The sequence below is a fragment of the Haliotis rufescens genome, unplaced genomic scaffold, assembly GCF_023055435.1.
Source record: "Haliotis rufescens isolate VD_foot unplaced genomic scaffold, xgHalRufe1.0.p SCAF_10, whole genome shotgun sequence".
Taxonomy (NCBI): domain Eukaryota; kingdom Metazoa; phylum Mollusca; class Gastropoda; order Lepetellida; family Haliotidae; genus Haliotis; species Haliotis rufescens.
In genome coordinates, this window is record NW_025963780.1 from 30,613,154 (window position 1) to 30,624,709 (window position 11,556).

Sequence of the window (11,556 nt, forward strand, 5' to 3'; positions counted from 1 at the left end):
TATCTCAGTGAGCTAGCACTATAAATCGGCATCAGTCCGGACTAGTACAAGCAGCCACACAAACACACACACACGTACATGCATGTCGCTATATAAGTGCAATAATCTTGGACGCGACGTTAAAGCCCATTTCACCTCACTCTTTATGACAGTTGTTCATCCATGAATCCTGTCCTTACTTATTACTCCAACTTCTAGATGCCTCTCAAAGAAACTTACATGTTGTGTTGATCATCATTGTAACGTTGTTCTGAATGTGACAGGGATGTATTTTGTTCTTGTGTTGGTTCAAGAGCAGAGGGTGTTGACAGCCTGTTTGAGTTGGTCAGATACATCACCTAAACCTCTACTGTACATCCTCAGATTCTGTGATATTCTTTTCCCTGATTTCATTCTATGTTTAGCATATCACTGGTTGCAGTGGTGCGGATTATGGGCAAACTTAGGCCACAGGCACCAGTACACTGTAAAGTTGGATGTTATGTGAGGAAGTTGTCTCCTTCTCACTACCAGTTGAACCCGTGAAGATCCGGGTAGAATAGGTTTTCAGCAACCCATGCTTGCCATAAAAGGCGTCTATGCTTGTCGTAAGAGGCGACTAATGGGATCGGGTGGTCAGGCTCGCTGACTTGGTTGATGCATGTCATCCTATCCCAATTGTGTTGATCGATACTCATGATGTCAATCACTGGATTGTCTGGTCCAGACTCGATTATTTACAGACCGCCGTCATATAGCTGGGATATTGCTGAATGCGGTGTTAAACAACAAACAAACAAACAAACAAACAAACAAACAAACAAACTACCAGTTGAGCTCTCGGGTCCACTCGGCTCATTCAGCTATCTACTTAGTACCTTGGCAGCATTGGAGCACTGATAGGGCATGAATTCACTGTAAACCATGTAACGCTAAATCCTACCACACATGGGTTGTCTAACATGACCGTTAATTTTGAAAGTTGTGTGTGCCAAGTATCCCCTCTTCCTGAATCCTGAGACTCATTTGCTCACTACTGAATAATGAATAGTTATTTACACAAGACTCAAAAGCACGTCCGAATTCACCCTTCAAACAATGATTAGAGACAAAAACCTAATATATATATATATATTTAAAACTACGTTTAATACTACAAGAAAATAATCACGGATATTTGTACATTGCAAAAACTGACATTTTCTTTTCCTGAGAGAGAATAATTAGGAAAAATATCTGTCATGTGATTTGCATACACAAAGAATAGTTAACCTTCATATTTCCCTCTCATATCTCATCTTGAATTTTAGAGGAATTCACAAATACTTATATTCAAAACATCGACCAAACTCCCCTGGTTATAGGGAGTTGAATGAATTGTCTCCCTTTCACTTGTTTTGAGCGTGAAATTGACTGCAAGAGGATGAATGGGAATGTCTTGAATTAAGGTTCCAATAACATCACATTTTTTAGCAACATGATTCATAATGTACAGTTAGATAAGTTTGTACTTTGGCACTATTTGACATTTGTTCTTATTTCCTTAGAATATTCAAAGCCTATTTTTCCAATGTTGTCACTATGTTTATGCTAAAGGTATTGATTTCATGCATTATTTGAAGTTGGAATTTGCTTTGGATAAAAGGGAAACCTTAATCTCCATAAGGCTTAAAAAAATAAGAATTGGTTCTCAGGCAATTTGAAAATATAGCGTGGGCGTGTGGTGTCTGTTTTTTGTGGTTGTTCAAACTGGTATGTACCCAAATTAACAGTTGTGTAATCAATAAACAGTTGTGTACAACCAACCTGGAAAAGGGCCTCCCTACATAAATGTATTCCTTGATGAGTAAAATACTGGAATACAGTATTTGACTTCCCTAGGATTTTTTAGGATTTTTGTGTGTTTTTGTTACAAAATGGAATTAAAAACGAAATGTGCAGCCAATTTTATGATGATGCGGGCGGTGCCTGAGAACCAAGACTATTTTTTCTAGCCAAATGAACACAATCTTTTGTTGTGATGTCATGACACTTCTCAATCACTGTACATTCCAGGATTTTGATTATTTGTGTGTCGTAATTTTCTTAAGAATTACCAGAAAATACTGAAAAATGTATTTCCCTCATAACTTTATACCAAACAAATAATTGTTCATTGGATTACCAGAAAAAAAAGTAAGTAAAAAAATGTTTGGTACCTGCTTTCTCAGATTCGTTTGGTAGTTGTGACTGATGACATCTTCTGTCTATAACAGAATATCTTTAACAGACTGGAGGCTGACATCATTCCGACCTTTCGTCACAATAAGACTCTATCCAACCGTCATGGGTTCAGGGAACTCAGGTGTTTCAGTGTCACAAATTAAGTATGGAGGGCATTGGTCTTGTATTGACCCCAAGTTATCGAGTCAGAGGGTCCCTAGATGCAAGTACTATAACAGCAAACCCCAGCACCCTCTTAATCTCAAACACTGTATTGTGTTTCCTACTTCATTGACATGTCTTTATGTATCATAGAGGAATGTATGATTGAATACCCACAATCTTAGATTTACAGATCGGGTGGTCAGGCTCAGTGACTTGGTTGATGCATGTCATCCTATCCCAATTGTGTGGATCGATACTCATGATGTCAATCACTGGATTGTCTGGTCCAGACTCGATTATTTACAGACCGCCGTCATATAGCTGGGATATTGCTGAGTGCGGCGTTAAACAACAAACAAACAAACAAACAAACAAACTACCAGTTGAGCTCTCGGGTCCACTCGGCTCATTCAGCTATCTACTTAGTACCTTGGCAGCATTGGAGTACTGATACGGCATGAATTCACTGTAAACCATGTCACGCTAGATCCTACCACACATGGGTTGTCTAACATGACGGTTACTTTTGAAAGTTGTGGGTGCCAAGTTTCCCCTCTTCCTGAGACTCATTTGCTCACCACTGAATAATGAATAGTTACTTACACAAGACTCAAAAGCACGTCCGAATTCACCCTTCAAACAATGATTAGAGACAAAAACCTAATATATATATATATATTTAAAACTACGTTTAATACTACAAGAAAATAATCACGGATATTTGTACATTGCCAAAACTGACATTTTCTTTTCCTGAGAGAATAATTAGGAAAAATATCTGTCATGTGATTTGCATACTCAAAGAATAGTTAACCTTCATATTTCCCTCTCATATCTCATCTTGAATTTTAGAGGAATTCACAAATACTTATATTCAAAACATCGACCAAAATCCCCTGGTTATAGGGAGTTGAATGAATTGTCTCCCTTTCACTTGTTTTGAGCATGGAATTGACTGCAAGATGATGAATGGGAATGTCTTGAATTAAGGTTCCAATAACATCACATGATTCATAATGTACAGTTAGATAAGTTTGTACTCTGGCACTATTTGACATTTGTTCTTATTTCCTTAGAATATTCAAAGCCTATTTTTCCAATGTTGTCACTATGTTTATGCTAAAGGTATTGATTCCATGCATTATTTGAAGTTGGAATTTGCTTTGGATAAAAGGGAAACCTTAATCTCCATAAGGCTTAAAAAAATAAGAATTGGTTCTCAGGCAATTTGAAAATATAGCGTGGGCGTGTGGTGTCTGTTTTTTGTGGTTGTTCAAACTGGTATGTACCCAAATTAACAGTTGTGTAATCAATAAACAGTTGTGTACAACCAACCTGGGAAAGGGCCTCCCTACATAAATGTATTCCTTGATGAGTAAAATACTGGAATACAGTATTTGACTTCCCTTGGATTTTTGAGGATTTTTTGTGCGTTTTTGTTAAAAAATGGAAATAAAAACGAAATGTGCAGCGAACTTTATGATGATGCGGGAGGTGCCTGAGAACCAAGACTATTTTTTTAAGCCTAATGAACACAATTTTATGTTGTGATGTCATGATACTTCTCAATCACTGTACATTCCAGGATTTTCATTATTTGTGTGTCAAAATTTTCTTAAAAATTCCAGAAAATACTGAAAAATTTATTTCCCTCATAATTTTATCCCAGACAAATAATTTTTCACTGGATTACCAGAAAAAAAAGTAAGTAAAAAAATGTTTGGCACCTGCTTTCTCAGATTTGTTTGGTAGTTGTGACTGATGACATCTTCTGTCTATAACAGAATATCTTTAACAGACTGGAGGCTGACATCATGCCGACCTTTCGTCACAATAAGACTCGAATGAGGTTAACAATGCTGTCCAGATGACCAAAACAATACACTGGTGTGCAAGAGGTCATATGGGCACTAGTACACATACAAATTTGATGAACTTGTTTATGTCTAACCCTGGTAAAGCTAGATTAATGCTGACCGCATGTTTAAACATCAAACAAACAAAACATGATTCAAAGGTGTAAGTATTTATGTCAATTCCTTATTGTTTCTTTCATGACTTCAAGTATAATCAACCCTTGGCAAAAGAAAACGAGAGAAAAAAACCTTTGAAAGTGGCATGTACTTTGCTGTCATTATGGGAACTTGAGAAATCATATACCGTATTCGACGTAATAAGCACCCCGCTCTAATAAGCGACCACGGCGATATTTGCGAATATATTGGCTAGTGAACAATCCCAATTAGCACCCCTTCCGATTGATCAATGTTCACAAGATTTATTTATTCGCGTATGATACGCACTCGTGTGTTATATTCAACCTTAATTATGGGCAATTAAATTCTGGAAAAATATATCCGTCGTACATGAACACGATATTTATCTTTCAACTCTGTTTTTTTTTCACCAAAATAATATTTTATTAAGAGCCCCCTATTTCTAATTTTGAGAGTGCCCTGGGCGCTTATTACGTCGAATATGGTAATGATATTATTTCATTGTATCAATAACACAACTACCCCATGATGAATAAAGATGAGGATGAAATGCTGCCAGAATTTGGCTTCGCATCACACATTGCACCCATTTGAGGAATAGAACCGAGTCCTGTGGCATGATGAGCAATGGCTGTAACCACTCGCCTGCATCACGCCCCTGCCTCTTAAATGTTACAGTTTTAAACTGCTTTTAGCTTTATTCCAGCAATATGACAGAAGGGGATACCAGTAATGGCCTTCCCATACTGTACTTCAGTTTGATGAGACCTGTGAAGATCTGGGGTAGAATAGGTCTTCAGCAACCCCTGCTTGCCGTAATAGGCGATTGTGCTTGTCGTAAGAGGAGACTAATGGGATCGGATGGTCATGCTGGCTGACTTGGTTGATGCATGTCATCGATTCCAATTGTGTGAATGGATACTCATGATATCAATCACTAGATTTTCTAGTCAAGGCTTGATTCTTTACAGACCGCCGTCATATAGCTGGAATATTGCTGAGTGAGGTGTTAAACAACAAGCACACAAACCAACCAGTGTGATAAGCTTAGGCTCAACACGAAGGTACCTAATCGCCCCATGCCTCTCAAATATTTTAGGTTTCACCGAAGTGGTAAACGTCTGAGACCTGCATCACTTCGGGCTTTCCTCCCACATTAAGCTGACACGCCGTGATATAACTGGAATACTGTTAAAAGCGGCGTTAAACCCAACTCATTCACTCACTCACTCACTCAAATATTTTAAGAACAGCATTGAAATACATGCAATGCATCAACTGCTCACTCTTTCTGACTTGGTGTTGTGTTCGTGGCATGGCTGTGTCTCGCATAGGAATCTCATGTTGAGGTTGGAATGATTCCATTTCATTCTGTGTAATATATACTTCATTAAATGTGAATTGTGGATGCTATTATTGTATGTTCTTTTAACATTGCCACTTGTTGTGACTGTTCCTGGTGTTGAATAAATTCATGTTATAATATATCTTGATTTATCACATCATTGGTGGTTGCATGTGATCCTGTGTACATTGCACTTCGCAAATCAGAAGTTATGCAGCATGGGTCACTCACTCACTCACTCACTCACTACCCTGAACTTCTTGCTTTGTCTGATGCAATCAGAAGTTATGCAGCATGGATCACTCACTCATTCACTCACTCACTCACTCACTCACTCACTCACTCACCTGAACTCCTTGCTTTGTCCAATCAACAACACCAAAAGAATTGAAACGGAGGTGGGTACAGGATAAGTTTATGTGGCATTGACAACATTTCACAGTTCTGCTCTGAACCTGCATCCCAAAGTATGTATAGGCTGGGCTTTCCTCCCACATTAAGCTGACACACAGTGATATAACTGGAATACTGTTAACAGCTGCATTAAACCCAACTCACTCACTCACTCACTCGGATGAAGAATGTTGCATTTGTAGAGCCAAAAGGACATGCCAATATCATTACAAAAGGACATGGCAAGGAGAATCATTTTAGTGAGGATGTCCAGGGTGATAACATTCATCTTGGTTAAGCAAAAAGCTTAATATTTAGTGACAAACAGAAAGAATTATTCCTCTTCTAACAGAAATGGTGCTCTGAAGTCACCACCTGCCCCTGTGAATACATCTGAAGTTGAGATGACCAACGATTCATTACTGACTTAGTAAAACAAATAGTTTGCTTGGGGAGGTCAATATATTCCAGTATACAACCATAATATAAGGATAACGCTATTTTTCAGGGCATTATCATTTGCAGAAGCCCAAGGTTTTCCATTAACTGCCCGACTAAGGATGGCAGTTGAAAAGACCGAGGGCTTCTGCATATGATAATGCCCTGAAAAATAGCGTTACCGTTATTATAGCTAAAATGGATGGAATTTGTTATCTAATAAAAAGAAACAACAATATCGGTTTTGAAACATTTACTGCAATCAACACGAATGTCACTGACCCCATTTTACAAACATGGAAACGTCATAGAACAAACCAGATGACGTCACTATAATACGTGACGTCACTTTCTCTACCCTATGACGTCACCTCACAACGGGCTTGACAATGGCCCGTCGTCAAGCAATATGAGGGCATTATCAAGTTACAGTGGCCCGCTCATTTCTGATAATGTGCGGGCGGTTTAATGATAATTCTATCCATTTTAGCTATAAAAGATATTCAACATAACAGTACTGTTTGAAAGGCATTTCTTAGAAGTTGATGGCGGGCAAAGTAGACAAAATTTATGGACACCAACTTCTGGATTTTACTGTAATGGCGACGGTATAGATCATTATACCATTGTCAAGCAGGGCTGAATAATAAACATAGTACAGAATATATACTCACCGACAAAAGAAACGCTAATACCATACATGTTGGTTTATATATGAGGTGAGGTGAAATTGGGTTTAACGTCGCGTTCAAGATTATTGCACTTATATAGCGACGTGCATGCACGTGTGTGTGTGGCTGCTGTACTAGTCAGGACAGATGCTGATTTATAGTGCTAGCACACTGAGATACCATGCCACAGTTTAACATGAATACCCCACTCAGACACAGTTTACTGACTCCGAGCCGACCAGTTCTTGTTTAAGCCTTTTAACGTCTTTTGGTATGACGCGGCTGGGGATCGAACGCCGGACCTCCCGCTCTCCGGGCGGACGCTCTACCACTAGATCACGGAGGCGGTCGTTTATATATGAAGAGTTACTTATATTCAAAAGATACTGGTATGCTGTTTGAATCGACGCTCATGAACGCATCACATGTGACCTCTTGGTTTCATTACTCGAGACCCTCTATTGTTTCGTGCAGGATTAGAGGTCAACTTTGAAAATCACGTGCAACACACCCTGATAAGACGAAAGGCACTGTGGTAACACGTGACTGATTGTTAGTTTTGTCATTGAGTGGTACTCATTGGAAACATCTCTTTACGTTCATGTTTCTATGGTCGCGTTTGTTTTGGCGGTGAGTATATATGGTAAGGGGGTGGACAGTAACAACAGTTGCATACGTAAGAGATTAATATGAGTAGGTTAAAAAATAACAATAGAAGGGAGGAAACATGAAAACATAATAGACAGAGAACACATGATGAGGAAGCCAATTAAACGGGATTAAGTACACATAGGTGTGGTGATTATTGCATAGTAGGCGGATGAAATAGCCTTGATATTCTCTGTTGATTGGTGGCTTGTAGCGGCGAATGTGGACTGCTTGTGTAAGTTTTCTTTGAGTGAAGCCATTGATGTTGGAGAGAATTTCGATAGGATAAAACAAAACAAAACGGGACATATATCACCAGCGTCCAAGGTTAGGTCACATTACGAGGGCCATGGGGACTCTGCTACCTGAATGGTACCCCAGCAGGATTTATACTGCCCCTATTGTTGCTGGCGATTGTCAAAGTGAGCCAATATTAAAACAAACAATGATTAAACCATTTAAATAATAGTAGGAAAAAACGTATTTTAAATGATGTGGTCTTACAAACCCTATCAGGAGGACACAGGACAGGGTTGACTGTGATTCTCTCATCACAAGAGATGCAGAACGGAGGATCCACAATTAAAACAATTCTCAACCTCTGAAGATCCGTGTTAGAATACTTCTTAAAATACCCATGCTTGACTTAAAAAGGCGACTATGCGTGTTGTAAAAGGCGACCAACGGGATCGAGTGGTCAGGCTCGCTGACTTGGTTGATACATGTCATCGTATCCCAATTGCGTGGATCGATGCCCATGATTTCAATCACAGGATTGTCTGGCCCAGACTCGATTATTTACAGACCTCCGTCATATAGCTGGAATATTGCTGAGTGAGGCGTTAAACAACAAACCAACAACAACCAACAATAAATACTCATGTGTACATCGAGTGTGGCCAATGCGACATCGTCGTAAAATAACTGGTTGGAATCGAGTCCGGGTTTTCGACGAGCGCTTTAACCATTTGGTTATCCGCCCGCAGCTACACGGCTGTGAAGTACTAACGATTGATGAGAACAAGGAACTAATATGGAAAACACAACCTTGTGATAGTGGTTCACGTTCAAACACTTGGAAAAAAGCTGGAACAATACACCCAAGCACGATAGGATACCAACGCGATACACCTTTTCATGTTAAATCGTGATATATCTAAAGACAACAAAGCTGATTGATTTCTCCCAAATCTCTTTTCTAAAGTCAAATGCTGATGTTAAATTCGCGCTGCACAATATACAGCTGAATTGCGGTGTTGAACAATAAACAAACAAACTAGCTGGTTTGGTGTGCAATGTCTTCATTCTGCTGTCTGTTTGGTTATTAGTTCCAGAGCTCCGTGATAGCGTTGTAATATTGCTTCACACTGATCCATTCAATGAATACTAATCGTTATTTCTATCGCTCTTATTCAAGTTTAGGATACTGCTTCATTGTAATTAAATTGCTACAACAGAAAAGGACGGATCCATACATGTTTTGCGAAACTTTATTCACTGTAAACAAAAACTGCACAAATATAACCAGACTTAATGTAACAGTTACTGAAAAGTTAAAGTTAACCTGCTATGACCCATAGGGATTCCTGGTGAGAATTGGTTCGGAGCATCCCGTGCTTTTAACATGCGACTAAATGGTTTGGGTGCTCAGACCAGCTGACTTAGTTGACTGCGCGTCCATGCAATCCAACTACTTTAATCGTTGCTCATGATATAAAGCACTGGCTTGTCTTGTCCATACTCCATAATTTTCAGGCCAATTCTCTATCATTCACTCTTCTATTGTGAGTACACCTCCTGACGTCCGCCTGTATGAACCACAGAGACTCATCTTCCCGGGGCAAGGGAGTTAACTGACTGTAAAAGTCCAGTTTCCACTCTTGCCGAACTGAGCTGGTATTATGGAGTTTGATTTTGGCTGGACTAACGAGTCTATTCAAAGTCCAATCACAATCGCGCAACGAAATCGAAATCCGGTTCGTAAACTGTCATTCAGATGTCGGTCGATTGCAGGATTTGCAAAGTATGTGCACCGCCAATTCGTTGTCAACAGATATTTTCAAAATCTTTTCATGTTTTTAATCAATGTGCTCACGTGTTTTGAGTCACTTCGCGATGTAAGACCCGTTTTATCACAATATAGATCTTGATTATCGGTCAGATCGTCTTGACTGGGGGCCGCCATTTTGCCTGAAGCAAATGCAAGTGATACAAGAGGTGGAATCTGATTGGTCCATAGGAGAGGCAGAGAAAGGACATAGCTGGTAATAGCCACTGGTGGCGCTACGATTGCGCCTAGGAATTCCAGCCTAGTTCGGCAAGGGTGGTTGGTTGGTTGGTTTGTTGTTTAACGCCGCACTCAGCAATATTCCAGCTATATGACGGCGGTCTGTAAATAATCGAGTCTGGACCAGACAATCCAGTGATTAATATCATGCGCATCGATCCACGCATTTGGGATCGATGACATGCATCAACCAAGTCAGCGAGCCTGACCACTCGATCCCGTTAGTCGCCTTTTACGACAAGCCTAGTCACCTTTTACAGCAAGCATGGGTTGCTGAAGACCTATTCTACCCCGGAATCTTCACGGGTCCCGGCAAGGGTGGAAACTGGACTTTTATAGTCAGTTAATTCTCTTGCCTAGGGAAGATGACAGAGACTTTGATACACTGATTGAGTGCATTTTATCAATAACTAAATGTGGTGGTCTGAAAAGCTGATGAAGCAAGCACTTTAAATGTCAACAAGTAATGGTTGACAAACATAGCTACCAGCTGAGTAGGAAATGGTACGGCATCCTTTGTGGCGGTGAGAGAAAACCCACAATCTATTTTGCAAAACCACATACGGCTGGGTGAGAAATCAAAGTGAATAAAAATACACATGCCATGTTGGTGTGCAGCTATTGAAAGAAACAATACTGGAGTTACCGCTCCACTCCGTGATCACGTGAGAAAGGACACGCTGAAGGACAAACTGTCTCTGTCAAACTCACCGTCGAGTGACCTAAATTCATATATGTAAATGTAAATGTAAATGCAAAGCACTACAACATCCAAACTAAACCTTTACCTAAACATACTATCCGTCATGGACGCCGAAAATAGGCTCATGACACAATATATACCGTATACCATACAAGGATACTATTCTCTACACTTAATGCTCCCAGCATTATACATACAGGATATTAATAATAATAGGCCATTCATATTGTGTGTATTTCCACCCCACTCAGGGGCATGCTCAAAGTGCTATTTTCACCCTGTTCTCAGGATCAGTGTGCACTCAACAATCATTCTCAGCTCCGTGGGGAGTATGCAACCCAAGCTGCCTGTTAGGCGCTAGAAGGATAACAATCACAGTGGTGAGCACAGGCACATTTCGAGCAAAGTCAGTTGCTCAAGGAGACACCTCATGTGTTACATGGGCTTCAGTGTGTGGAAGGACCGAAGCCCAAGAAACTATCAGGAGCCAAACTCCCGAAATGAGGTACCCCATTCCGAGGACTCTCCACGACCGACGTTGCTTCACCGCAGGTCCACCTGCACAGGACCATGTGTCGCCATGGTATTACACACAATGGTACCATAATACCCATTATACAAGAACATGAATATTGATCAGACTTATAACCTATAGATATTCAATTTTTACAGGGACACCTTTCCAAAGTGAGAGTGGTTCTAATATCGCTTTACATCGTACTATCGAG

General features: G+C 39.9%; 1 long non-coding RNA gene across 1 annotated transcript; it reads right to left on the reverse strand.

Moving 5' to 3' along the window:
• Positions 1–1,899: 1,899 nt before the first annotated feature.
• Positions 1,900–4,239, reverse strand: LOC125376906. The gene is made up of 2 exons (XR_007219372.1): positions 4,169–4,239; positions 1,900–2,272 (listed from the first exon to the last, which is right to left on the reverse strand). It is a non-coding gene; the product is annotated as an uncharacterized LOC125376906 (long non-coding RNA).
• Between the last annotated feature and the right edge of the window lie 7,317 nt (positions 4,240–11,556).